Genomic DNA, 14,495 nt, shown 5'->3' on the forward strand with positions numbered 1-14,495 from the left:
ACTGTTTCTCCTTGATAACGATTACAATGGTGGAATCTTCGGTGAGGGTCTTCCAGCTGTGAGGATACTGTATTTCCACAAGCCCATCCTCCCAGGCCCTTGGAAGGTCCAACGACCTTGCTAGATGGGTGGTAAAGGCTGTTGTAGTGTTCTGTGGAAAAACACTTGGGCATGCGTTGCTAGGGAGGGTGATAAAAAAGCCGCTGTCAGTCATTTTTTTTCTATATAGGATCACAGAGTTGAGAAGCAGGAACCCAGCTGTTAAATTTATCAGGCCACCCTAACCACTTCATTAGATGTTGTTTTCTCTTTCCCCTGCCTTTGGAGGCTAAGATTTTCTCGATTCGATACACTCCGTCTGCTTTACTCTTAACTTTTTGTAGCTCTTCAGGATAGAATGAGCCTATGATGGGGTCTCCGGCATAATCTTTGAGCAAGTACACAGGCCTCTTGCCTCTACAGCTGACCTGTTCTACTATAAATAGTTCATTTGTGAAGCTCCATTCATATCCTTTTACAAAAACTCCTTTGCTTTTAGACACACGCACATGGTCTCCTTTTCTAATGAAAGGCTTCTCCTTTACATTTACCCCAACACAGTCTCTGTAAAGCGTTTTCCACATCTTATGAGGGTTGGTGTGGTTTACATCCACAGGACGGGCTCTGATTGTCCTGTGAAAGCTGTGGTTGTAACTTTTAATAAGCAGCGGCAGGACGTCAATACATCTGAAGGTGTTGTTGGCAGTAAAATACCTCCACGTTTTTGTTTTTAATGTTCAATTGAAGGGCTCCGCAATAGCTGCTTTGACTTCATTATGGGTATAAACGTGGTGGACTCCGTGTTGCTTTAACACGCTGCTTACAGACTGGTTTAGAAACTCTTTACTTGAATCAATCTGAAGCTTGGCAGGTATTCTACCTTGTTTGAAAATTTCCTTAAGCACTTTCCCCCCTCTTGTCTTTTAAGGCCAAAGCCCAGGCATATTTAGACAATATGTCAACCACTGTTGTAGCCATCATTATTTTTGGAAAATTTCTGCATATCAACTAAATCTGCTTGCTACTGGGCATCGGAACCAGAAACCATGGTCTTGTTTCTCTTAAAGCGGACACGGGCTTGCTTATGCAATGTGTAAGCATCTTGCTCTGAAAGCCAGTTAGTTACATGATTTTGAATGAGAGTCCAGGCAAATAGGCATGAAAAACCTCAGCTTGAGACCCTGGAGAGCCGCTGCCAGTCTGAGTAGACAATACTGACTTTGATGGACCAAGGGTCTGATTCAGTATAAGGCAGCTTCATATGTTCATATATGTTTACACTGCTTTTTGGCTGCCTGGAAGAGAGACCTCACCCCGCCAAAGTTCCCTGCTTCTCCGGGTGTATAATACATGTGCCTTAAGGCCTCCTCTTCATCAACTGCCCCACTCATCGCCCGCTTAACTCAGAAATGATCACACCAGGTTATAAAACAAATGTCTTTATTGTAACAGAACTACTTCTTCCTCTTATTATTCATTTTATTATTCTTTTTCTTGTCGCACTGGGTAACTTTGGTACAGAAATACTACACACACAAAACATTCACGTCAACAGGGTTACCGATATGAAGATTACTAAAAGCCTGGATAAAATTCTCATCAAGCTGTCAAAATAAAATAAAAAGAACAGCTCAGTGAAAAAGTCCATCACCTGCCTTCATTATACACCCATTCACAAACACTGCTTTACCTGATTACCTATGAGTTTGACACCGCATTATCTTGTTCCGTGGATTCGTCTAAAACCTCTTCATTTTCACCCCCCTCTGGAGTTTCATCATCATCTTCAAATGGCTCAGCAGGGTCCCGGTAAATACACCACAGTGGGTTGGGCATTCCCAAGTCCATCTCATCTTCAGGGCGGCTGGAAAGCTCCGTCCACACATCATGCTGGCTTCCCCATGCAGGCATCATCGTGTTTTCTGTTCTGCCATTTATCTCAGGAGTTGCGGGGTGCTTGGGCATCTCCGCAGCCTCATTGGAGACCAGGTAAGTACAGCGCATGGGGACAACTTCACTAAAGTACATAGTAGATGCAGAAGGGATGTCAAATTCCAGCTGCCTGGCAGGAGCGCCAGTGTTTTTGAGGCTAGGCCTCCCCGATGGTGGTGGTGTGGTGAATACCTGGGACCTGGCAGGAGTTTCCATGTTCTCAGCAAGAGCCTGTGCATGTGTGTTCAAGCACAAATAGCTTCTTTCCTAAAATAACCGGGGGGGCCTCAGCCCATTTGCTATTGGCCAGGGGTGACTGGGCGTGTTGTTAGAAGGATCACATGAACCTACTCAGGCCTTCTCAGTGGCAGCCCCCATTTTCCAGGGTGGGATGCCATAGGCGGAAGTTCAATGACACTGCACTAGGTGGCGCTGGAGAAGGGGGGAGGGGTGGGAGCTACACATGTGATTTCCGGCCTACTCAATTAATATGCAGGGATGTAGATGCTGATTGGCCTGGCTACGCCACGTGGTGTGAGTCAGTAAGGTCATTTCCTGGAGGAGGTGCTTAATTAAATATGCAGGTAGCTACGTCATGGTGGGGCATAGATGGTGATTGGCGGGGCTAGGTCACGTGGGGGTGGGGCTAGACAGGACACCTCCTGGTGAGAAGCACTTGATTAAATATGCAGGGTGTCTACATCATGCTGGCGCCCCCAAAATAGGTCACTTCCGTCCTCCATTTGACGCAGTTTCCTGTCATGTGACTCTGGGATCATGACCTGGGTGACGTCATTGGGGCCATGACCCAGATGACGCAGTTTCTGGTGACATCACCGGATGTGATGTCACTGGCCACGCCCCTTCATTAAATATGCATGGGGTTGACACAGTTTCCGGTGATGTCACTGGAAGTGACATCACTGGCCACACCCCCTTCATTAATAATCCGTGGGGAGGCCTATTTACTACTTGCCTCGCAGCAGACAGGTAGCTATCTGAAAGTTAGACAAGGCCTGCATTATTTTGCTTTATGTGTTACCCTTATATGATCAAGTATAATTTATTGTATGGGCCGATGTTGTTAGCCACCCTGAGCCTGCTTCGGCGGGGAGGGCGGGATATAAATAAAATATTATTATTATTATTTAATCGCATAATATTGGCACAGATAAAATCATGCTTGACAAAGTAGCCAAAGCTTTACATATTTTGCCTTCTATACATAGCCAAATATTCTGTCTATCCAGCACACCTTTACTATTTCATTATATTATTTGAGTTTGAAGTACATATTTATGTGAAATAATTGCACTACATTAGTTCTTTTAACATAATATGATGATTTAAAATAATTAAACCAATTAATGAAACTGAATTATGTCCTTTAAAGAACTAATTAACTTAACTTTAGATCACAATACCATGTATACCAAAACTACTGCCACAGAGAAAAGAGACTTGAAAAAAGAGATTGGTGCATCCTCCTTAGTCTATAGCCCTGAAGGCAGAGAGGATTTTCTCTAAAACTAATAGGATTAATAATAATCAATAATATAACAGTCAAGACACCAAAATACTTATTGTATGGGAAAGTGAAAAAATACCCCTCCATTAGAATCACAGTTGTTCGAAGCAGTAACTAAATCCATATTCTTCTAATTTTGTTTTACCATATTGATGAAATACACTGAGCTTTGAGTACAATTACCACATTTCTTCAAACAATCAAAAAATGTTATAGTATCCATTCTAAAGTGGAAAGTAGCTAGCAATAGCATTATTAGACAATTAGTGCATATGTTTACCAGAGCGTGCATATTGCAACTCTCATCTTAAAGTTTTAGTTCAATGCAAGTTCTTCTCTCTTCGTTACATTATTTTACATCCTACCCCACTTTCACACACTTCCTTGCACCTTTCCCATATGGTAACCTAACAGGGTTGCCAAGTCTGTGTTGGAAAATTCCTGGAGACTTTGGGGGTAGACCCAGGATAAGGTGGGATTTGGGGAGGGGAGAGGCCTCAGCATGGTACAATGCCATAGAATCCACCCTTCAAAGCAGCCATTTTCTCCAAGGGAGCTGATCTCTGTCGGAGATCAGTTATAAAAGCAGGACATCTCCGGGCCCCACGTGGTGATTGCAACCTATTTTAATCTCCTGTTCTGCAGAAGATATACCAGACTCTTGGGGATGATAGTTTCAAAACATTATTAAACCTGGTTCCTAGTGGAGAGCCATTTCTGCCCTGCTTCCAATACTCAGGTCAGGCATACAACATCACCCTTGCCACAGTTTTCAGGTACCAACTTCAGGGGGGGAGACTCAGAATAAGTAGTATCATTGCATTAACTCAGCTAAAGTACTATGATACCAGATCCTTGCCTCCCTCTTTAAAACTAAGCATCTTACTCAACCGAAATCATTTTTTGGACAAAAAAGGAGTCTTCCTTTATGTTTCCTGATATAACAAACACATTGAAGATAATTGTGCCAATATAAAGATAACAGCTTCTAAAATAAAGTTTTATTGACTTCGGTACTAAAGCAGTAAAAATAAACTCCTTGCATCAATATCACCTGGCCATTACAGCAGCAAAACCAGGCTTTTTATACTATGTGGGAGGGGCTGTGTGGAAGAGCCTCTGCTTTGCAAGCAGAAGGTCCCAGGTTCAGTCCCTGATATCTCCAGTTAAAAGGCCAGGTGGGAGATGATGTGACCTCTGCCTGAGAACTTAGAAAGCCACTGCCAGTCTGAGTAGACAGTACTGACCTTGGTGGACCAAAAGGTATAATTCCGTATAAGGTAGTTTCATGTGTGTTCAATGAATTCCTGCTGTGATGGCACAGAAATATTTCAGCAGAACTTAAAATTGCATTTTTTTCTACCTTATAAATTATCTAAACTAAAATGTAAAATCAGTTCCAGGGCTAACAAACTGGTGATAAAATTAGCATCTGAGGAGAAAGCTGAAAGGGATTACTTAAAACTGGAGCAAATTCCTGGCCAACATAATAAAAACACTCATATATTCTTACATTTTAAAGAACACTTAAAGCTACTCAAAAACACCTCTGCCAACTTGTCTGATCTTTTCCCCCCATGCTTCATATTCAATCCTGATCCAATCTGAAACTAACAGCAGCCTCTGCAACTTCATATATTCAACTCATACTCTTTGGATATTCAATGCAATCAGTACACTCCTACTATCTATTTGAATATTTTTTAACTATGTCTGAACGTTTACTGTTCCACTCTTTGTCTGGACTGCCTTTTCTTAATGGTGTTTGGAGAACAAAGGGAGTCTTCATAAAAGAATATAGGAATATTCTACTGCAGCAACTAATGCCTTTTGATACAATTGTTACCAATCTACTGGGTTACTATTTGCTCTGAAGTTGCCATTGTAAGTACAAGCTACAGACAACTTTGAACCTTTCTCTGATCACTAAAAAAAATTCCATTTCATTGTATTTGAAGAAGTGTGAGTGCACACAAAGGCTTAAACGTTTTAATAAAATTTTGTTGGTCTTTGTGGCAGGATGTGCTCACTCTGACCTGCAAGCCCCATTCTGCCCTGCCTTCCTAGGGGTTCCCAACTCCCTGGAGGGGCTTTTCCTTCTATCTAAGGTGGCCCACCACCACCTGCCCTTTTTGCAACGAATTGCCCACTGGGAGAGACAGGACTCCGAGCTTCCCTTCCAAGATCCAGAGGCCTTGCCTTTATGCCACCCGCTGCCCAGCTACCAAGGGGACAGTTTACTGTTTTGTGTGCCCCTGGGAAATAGCCAGTTGCCAACTGCCTGCCTCTCCCCCTCTCCAGGGGCTCTCTTTTTAATATACCGTGTATGAAATAGTGAGGGACTATGTGCTACAGAGAACCACTTCCAAGAATCAAAAGCTTAATTTAGTAAAAAGAAAATCCTCGGTCCCTCTCAGCTATACATGCCCTAACAGATGTTAAACTAGGACAGGCTCTTTAGCAAGTTACAACTCCCTTCCGAGTGCTTATTACCTTGAGGGTTGGTTCAGCTCTCTAGGCCAGCTGCATGGTTCAACGCTGAGGCCTGCTCCCAGCCTCAGGGGTCTGTTCAGTGTCCCAAGGAAAAGAGAGCCCACCTTCCTCTTTGAACAAACCTGCATCTCCTCCCCCTTGACCCCAATCAATCCAGATCAAGGCTTATTTTCTTGTTGTCCCCTGTAAGCACCTTCCTATAACATGTCTAGCAAAAAGTCCTCCAAACTTTTATGTTCCCTGCTTGCAGAAGGGGAAGGGTCAACTGCCCCATCCCATTGTCTCTAGAAGACCAATTAGTATTTCTTAAGAGATGACTCTGGAAGGCCATGGGCTACTTTCCTCCCACGTCCCACTTGTTAAAGAGCCAGTTTGGTGTAGTGGTTAAGTGCATGTACTCTTATCTGGGAGAATCAGGTTTGATTTCCCACTCCTCCACTTGAACCTGCTGGAGTGGCCTCGGGTCAGCCACAGCTTTCATAGGAGTTGTCCTTGAAAGGGCAGCTGCTGTAAGAGCTCTCTCAGCCCCACCTACCTCACAGGGTTTCTGCTGGGGGGGAGGGAGGTAAAGGAGATTATGACCACTCTGAGATTCAGAGTGTAGGGCGGGATATAAATCCAGTATCTTCATCTTCTTCTTAATAGCTCAGAAAAAAAACTGGTCAAACCACACAGTCAAGCCCTGCCTATTGCCAACCACCCAGGAGACAAGGCATTTCTCCACAGTCTTAAAGATTCTAATGGGCTCAAACTTTGTTCTGCTGCTTCAGGCCAACATGGCCACCCACCTGAATTTATCTTCCTTGATCATAAGACATCCTTTGCAACCTTAAGTTTCTCACATAGGACAGCCACGAAATTGCCCCCCCTCCGTGACACTGATGCAACAACAGCATGGGATAACTGCAGGAACAGTTGTGTAAATAAAACTCCACTGTTATTGTTGCTCCAAACTAAATACCAAGACATGGGAGTTAGGAATTTCACAAGTATTTCAAAGAGTACTAAGATGCATCCAAACTATTGTCTCAGTGCTGAATAGCTACCAGTTGTTGTTTTTAAATGATCTTGCTGCATAATACTAGGCAGATATGTACAACTCCTCTTGTCATGAATTAATTACCATCTTGTACAAAATTAATTTTGTAGAAAAAGTTCGGCATGAACTCAGTTGCATTTTAGGCCACACACCTCTGATGTTGCCATTGTTTCATACAGGGCATTTTGTAGAAAAAGCCCAGTGGGCACTCATTTGCATATTAGACCACACACCCCTGACACCAAACCAACCAGAACTGTGTTCCTGTGCATGCCTGCTAAAAAAAAACGCCCTGACCATGATACTCGTATGGCCTTTAAGTTAGAATGTGAGTTATTTATTTATGTAGGGGTGCAAATTGCTCCAATTCCAGAGAAACTTGCCCAAGGCAGCTTACAAAAATAGATGTTAATAAAAAACAAGCATTAAAAACTCAGCCATAGTTTTTAAAAAAAAACAAAACAAAACCATTAAGCTCCTTTAAATGAGTATCAGTTTTCAGGATTAAAGCACATTGTAAAATGCTATTAAAAGATCCAACCCTTAATTAAAAGCCTGGGTAAAAGAGACATTTTTGCCTGGTGCCTAAAACACAGTAGTTTAGGGAGCCAGGCAAGGCTCAAGAGGAAGGGCATTTTATTTATTTATTTATTCTATAACTTATATCCCGCCCTTCCCACAAAGTGGCTCAGGGCGGCTCACAACAAACAATAAAACAATAAAACAGAGTTCAAAATTATTACATTTAAAAGTTAAAACATTTAAAAACCTAAAAACCTTAAAATTTTAACATTAAATCTATACCATATGAGTCACAGAAGTCTAATAAGCTACATTTATTTCCCAGTCAGGCATAGGCTAACCGGAAGAGGGTTGTCTTACAGGCCCTGCGGAACTGAGCAAGGTCCCGCAGGGCCCTCACCTCTTCCGGCAGCTGGTTCCACCATGTAGGGGCCATTGTGGAAAAGGCCCTGTCTCTGGTTGTCTTGAGACGGACTTCCTTAGGCCCGGGGATGGTGAGAAGGTTTTGAGTCCCAGACCTCAGTACTCTCTGGGGAACGTGTGGGGAGAGACGGTCCTTCAGGTAATGAAATAGGTAATGAAAAAGCTGAGTATCTTGTTGCCTCACCTCACCTTTGATGGCAGGGGTACAGAGAGCAGGGCTTCAGAGGAAGATCTTAAATGGTTGTTCTGAATTCCTAGAATGCAGGGGTGGCCAACGGTAGCTCTCCAGATGTTTTTAGCCTACAACTCCCATCAGCCCCAGCCAGCATGGCCAATGGCTGGAGCTGATGAGAGTTGTAGGCAAAAAATATCTGGAGAGCTACTGTTGGCAACCCCTGCTATAATGGAGTAATTTAAAGCACAGTATAGAGAAAAGACTGCTGAACCCTGCAAAAGCATCTCTTCATCTTCAGTTGTTCTCCCATTGGGTTACTTTTCATTGCCAGGGGAAGGGGAGTTGGGGAAGGTAAGCATGTTCAGCAAGCTCTCTCCCCTATTCTATTTATTCATATTCCTCTTGTCTGCTCAGTGGGGACACAAAGCAGGTTACAACCCTATGCTCCCCTCCTCCATTTTATCTTCATAAGTTATCTTCTGAAGTAAGTTAGACTAAGAGAAACTGACTGACCCAATGACACCCAGTGAGTTTTCATGGCAGAGTGATTATTTAAACCTGGTTTTCTCAGATCAGATCGACTTTTAAAGGGAGTTAGATTAATGGCTGCCAGCCATAGTGAGTAGAGGAAACTACCATATAAAAAGGCAGCAAAAGTCTGAATATCAGTGCTGGGAGGCAGCTTGAAGGAAAGGGCTCAGCCTCTGTGCCCTATTTGTTTAAAGCTCCCAGATTTTCCCCAGTCAAAATACTTTAAAGGAAAGACACATCTTCACCTTTCTTTTTAATTTTAGAGGATAGCCATGTCGGTCTGCAGTAGAACAGGCACTTTTGGGATTTACATTTCATAGCACCCACAGGCCCAAAACTAAATGACCTCTCTAAGCAGGTAGGTAACTATCCAGTCTTTGCAGTCTTTAGTATCCCATTCGAATGTTCATAATAAAGCTAAGAGAGTTCTTGTCCACTGAAGTTCCTTATCAGACATTTCAGCCTTCAACTAAACAACATTTTTCTTACACTCATTTTGTGAGCCTGAGAACATTCTGTATTACAGTGGCTCCCAACCTTTTTGGCACCAGGGACCGGTTTCGTGGAAGAAAGTCTTTCCACAGACCAGTGGGGGGCAATGCTGGGGATTTTGCTGCCCCAGACTGCCCCCATGCCCCATCCCTGGCACCCATGGAAGACTTTAAGGGGGGGGAGACTGGGGCTATATTAGCTGCCGCCCCACTAGGCGGCCAGGCAGTAGAAGGCCAATCTACCTCCCCCTCCCATTTAAATGAGGGGTAAGCTAAGGTTGCAGCAGCACTGCCCCTTCCACCAGCCTGGGACCTAGGCAGACAAAGGAGGCAGTGTAGCCTTGCTCAGAAGCTGCCTTTCTGTGGAACGGGCAGCGGGACTGCTCTGCCTCACTCTGAGGCTGCCTTCCTGCCTTGGGGAGTCTGACCGGTTCCCAGGCGGGCGGGGGGGGCGATGCTGCACCTCTGCCTCGCTCCACAGCCCAGTTGCTAGCAAGCCACAGACTATTATCAGTCCGCAGCCTGGTGGTTGAGGACCCCTGGTATAGAACATTCTAAACATGTTAAAGGCAACCTGGGAATTATACATGCAAGGATGCAACTTGTGTTGAAAAGATTTCAGACTGAACCATGTTCTGGATTTACAACTAATAAGCTGACCTGTTATACTTTCTGGGGCTGTAAGATCTAAAAAGTAGGGTATAAAGACTCTTTTTTACTATCTTCTACAATAATCTAACAATGTATTCATATGAAATCCTTGCCCACCACCAGCCACAAACTCAGGTAAACCTCACAAATAATTAAACTTTCTAGATAAGAATGTACCAAAATAATTTTGCAGTACATAGTGATAAAAAGTAGCATTTGCATACAGAATGTAATCTATTAGACCAGGGGTGTCAAACTCATTTGTTATGAGGACCAGATCTGACATAAATGAGACCTTGTTGGGCCGGGCCATGTCAGGCCATGTTGGGTCAAATTTATAAAGAACACAGACAAACACAAATATATATTTTTAAAAAACTTTAAACATGCTTAAAGCATTAGCACTCATTGGTCTTAAAGGTGCTTTCTTTGTATTTCTCCCATGGAAACCAGGAAACTGGTCAAAGGAAGCTCTGGCTCTTTCCTTCCCTCTCTAGGGGACAGGGGGGAGGAGCCTCAGTCAATAGAAGGAAGAGAGGCTTGGTTCAGTAGCTCTGCTATGCAATTGAGAGAGCCTGGCAAAGCAAGCTATTCCTCTCCCCTTCCTCCCCAAGGGAGGAGCCTCAGACAATGGAGAAAATAGTTTTGCTCTGTAGCTCCTGTGCAGCTGAGCAAGCCTTGCAAAGCAAGCTGTTATGCAGAAGGAAGCAAGAAATAGGTTATGCAAGCTGTTATGCAGAAGGAAGCACATGACAGGGGCCTGACAGGAGCCCTCCGAGGGCCTGATTCGGTCCCCAAACTGCATGTTTGACACCCCTGTATTAGACTTACTGTAGTGATGTCTACTGAAAGGGCAAGATTGGACAGTAGATTTTTCCTATGTATATTATGTCTGTCCCTAAACCTAAGTACATTTTAAATGGATACCAAATCAAACAGAAGGAGCACCATCCACCAAATGATTTCATTTTAAATTATTGACATCTCTGCCATTCAAGAACAAAATTGACTAATATGAGAAACTCTAAGCAGCAATGACCATCTAAATCTTTTATTTTGTATACTCATTTCAAGGCAATGCTGTTCTCATTTGAAAAATGTGAAACTGTACGACTGTTCCCTACTATTACTGCAAAAGGAACAAATCAAGGTAGGCTGAGTAAACCAATGAAAAACAAATATTTACTCCAATTAGGCTATGTCTCTGTTGTTGAACGTAATTCAGCTTAATACTGAGACTTAGTAACCGTGTCATTAAAATCAACAAAATTTGCTTCCAAGGAAACATTTTTAGTATCTGGGCATTAGAAGCAATGGTTAATGGCAGTGACTGACATCAAAATACTCATGCTTTAGACCATCTGTAAAATGTGATCAAAATAGCATGTCAATGTAGTGTAGTGGTTAAGAGTGTTGGGCTAGTCTATGGAAGACCCCAGTCTGAAACTACACTCAAGCCACAGAAGCTTGCTGGATGACCTTAAGCCAGTCATACTCTCTCAGTCTAACCCACCTCGAAGGGTTAGAGAAGAGAATTATATAAACTGCCTTAGGTTCCCAGGAGGAAGAATGGTGGGGTATAAATAAAAATAAATAAAAGAATGCATTGTCTCTTCATCCTCTTCCTTTAGCCTCAAAACAATAAAACACTACTGAGAGAACTCTTCTCACAAGTTCATGAATGTAGGGATTATATTTAATTGACATGAACATTACATATATTATGAACCAACTGTTTTGAAGGCCAACTGAAGTCTAAATATTCATAATGTTGAACAATGGTTTCATCAGTCCTCATAGGTGATATCAGAAATTCAGTTTAATTATCACTTATGTAATGTTTTATTCCTCCAGAGGTGCAGTGCAGAAAGCAGTGCAGAGAAGGCCTCCACATTCTAGAGAATCCAACTTGCACTGCCACTGAGACAACCTGAATCCATCCTTTTCAAATCCAAATGCAGCAGCCCTACATTTAATCCTGTTATTTCAAAAGCGTTCTTAGGGGAAATTAAAACATATATTTTTATCTTCCTAAATGTAAGTAAAGCAGAAATAAAGCAACCCAATGCAAATGGAACATGTTCAGCCACTACTCACACTGTGTTTATATAAAAATTGAAATCAGTGTGCCAACATCACTTGCACCAGTCACCCAATACAAGGCACATCTCCCTAACACCTTTACCAGCACCAACAAACATGCACCAGGCAATTATGACAATATACACTTTGGTGAAGCAAAACAGTTTTACCTGTTCAAAAACAGTACAAATTTGGATTGCTCAGTACATATATTCCATTACCATACAACCTTAGTTAATACAATACAGTATTCTTTGTTTAAAATAAGAGGTTAAAGTTTTTTCTGACCATCCAGTTACCACAAAGCTACAGGAATGCCAAGTAAGCATAAAAATAAAGAATCCTTTGGTAAATCAAATACCTACACAAATGGGCCAGAAGGGAAGAGCTTAAATTTGGTTTAGTTCAATTGACTACGAAACAGACAAAAAGGTAACATTTTATAATAAGAAAATACATACAGTAATCTGAGTTCTGAAATGCATGGTTTTCTGAATGATACAAGAAAGCCATCTAGTGTTAACATTTAGAAGCGAGTGTTGCACCCAAGAATTAAGTAAGGACAATATAAATGAATCTCTACAATGAATACAAATAATGTTTTGCTGTACAAACAAATATCCTGCAGTGATACAGTCAAGCACTAACAATATTCAAAATGATCCTCTATCAAGTATTAATAACACAGCTTTCAAACTCATTTTATATGTTAATAGATGCATCTGATAATTTAACAATTTCAAAGAAGTCTTTTGTCAAAACTAGGCTGGAGCTAGCTATGCAACAAAAGTAGAAATTATTTCTAATGGAAATTGTATAAAATATATAAGAGAAGAATAAAATAATGCTATCAAACCAATGACACCTCCCTGTGCATTCCATCTCAACTAAGGATGCGAAGACTCCAACAAAGAAAAAGTTTTAAAATGAACTGGTGGCCATTCTTTACATTATGAGAAGGGGGAAAGGATGGTGGAAGAGGAAAAGGGGGACCACCTATACACACTCAACAAAAATGAAGCACTTTCTTTTCTTCCTAAGAAATCGTTTATTTAAAGCAGACGATAAACTCATCCCCTCATTTCTAAATGATGCATTTCAGTCTATTTTCAAATCCAAGGAAGTAGAGGGATTCTCTCATTTCCTCCATTCCTAAATCAGATTTACTTAATTTTTTAAAAATCCAGAAATTAATACACATACCAAGATTCCATCATTCGTTCCAGAATTACAAAGAAAACTTGATAAGCTAGTTTAACACACATATGCAACTCGGTTATACCAGCCGTCCGCCTAAAATTCCTCTCCTACCGGGGGGGGGGGGGGAGAGGGGGGTGTAACGAAATTAACCCTGCAGGTGTTTGGACCGGGGTGGGGGGCGCTAAGTGATGCCTCGTACTGGTAAAGCAAGCATAAAGCTTTGCAAGTCTACGCCACAGGGAGGGAGACGAATTCTTACTCCCCCCTCACACCCTTTGCCATTCCGACCCACCGAGGGAACCCATCCAACCATTCCCGAGGCAGGCAAGGCAATAACTCTTCCGGCTCCCTCCCTCCTGCAACACACACGCCGCGCGCCCCTATTCATGAACCAAAATTATCGCCTCCAACTTTCCACCTTGACCCTCGCCTGCAAATGAATGCACTTAAGCAAGCGCCTCCGTCTGTCAAGTGGGGCTGCGTCCGCTCCAGGGCAATCCCGCCCCGAGAATTCCTTCCCACTCCTCCATCGCAAACCAAACAAATGCTCCCCCTTCCATCTCCCTCAGAAGAGCGCCCTCCTTGGCCCACAAAGAGTTGCTTGCCGAGGGCTCCCGAACCGTCCCCACTCCCTCCAACTCTCAGCCTCGCCCGGCAAGGCTTTCTCTCCGTCGCGGAGGCACAGAACCCCTTCCTTTCTCATGCCCCACCGCCCACAAGCCGCAGCGGACAACCACATCATCCCTCACCTTCTTCACGCCCCGTCCGCCGAGCCGGGCTGCCTCCCGGGAAAGGTCCCCCCCAATGGCCCCCGCCCGCGACCTCTGCTCCCAACGGCTTTCCAGAATGACTGGCTAGCTAGTTGGTAAGTGCGCGCTCCCGCCTTCCCGAAATGAGGGACCGGGGGGGGGGGGCGCGGGCGGGCGGCGGCGGACGACGAGCGACTTGTCCGCCAGCACGCACCACCAGCTCGCCGGCTCCCCTCAGCGCAGTTGCCAGCTCAGGCACGATCTGGCTGCGTCCGCTCAGCCGCCAGATGAGCAGAAAGGGGTGGGGGGAGAGAGAAAGCGCGAGATTCCCTCCCTCAAAACAGCGCCACCCGCCTCCCACGGCTCAGAAACGCTTTCCTAGCTCCTCATTGGTTTCTGGAACCCAGCTTTGTGGGCATCCTAATGCCCCATTGGACCTGGGAAGTGCCTTTCAGAAAGGAGCGTCCCGCCTTACCATCGGCGATTCCCACCTTCGGCTTTTCCTTCCAATTGTCTCCGTTGCCTTATAGAGTCCGAAGAGAGGTGCTGCTGGTACTCTTTCTGTTTCCCAGGCGGCGCGAGCGGCTTGCCAAAGTTCTGTCTCTTGAGGCATCCTTACTGGGGAGACGGGGAGGAGGGG

At 43.7% G+C, this 14,495-nt stretch overlaps 1 protein-coding gene across 4 annotated transcripts in view; it reads right to left on the reverse strand.

Moving 5' to 3' along the window:
* SIPA1L2 (signal induced proliferation associated 1 like 2) overlaps positions 1-13,926 on the reverse strand; it is a 206,822-nt gene extending 192,896 nt beyond the window's left edge. For all 4 annotated transcript variants that reach the window (XM_060242967.1, XM_060242960.1, XM_060242953.1 and 1 more), the window contains exon 1: positions 13,856-13,926. The gene's annotated coding sequence lies outside the window, so the exon portion shown is untranslated. The remainder of the gene's footprint in view (positions 1-13,855) is intronic.
* Between the last annotated feature and the right edge of the window lie 569 nt (positions 13,927-14,495).

Source organism: Heteronotia binoei, chromosome 1 (assembly GCF_032191835.1).
Source record: "Heteronotia binoei isolate CCM8104 ecotype False Entrance Well chromosome 1, APGP_CSIRO_Hbin_v1, whole genome shotgun sequence".
Classification (NCBI taxonomy): domain Eukaryota; kingdom Metazoa; phylum Chordata; class Lepidosauria; order Squamata; family Gekkonidae; genus Heteronotia; species Heteronotia binoei.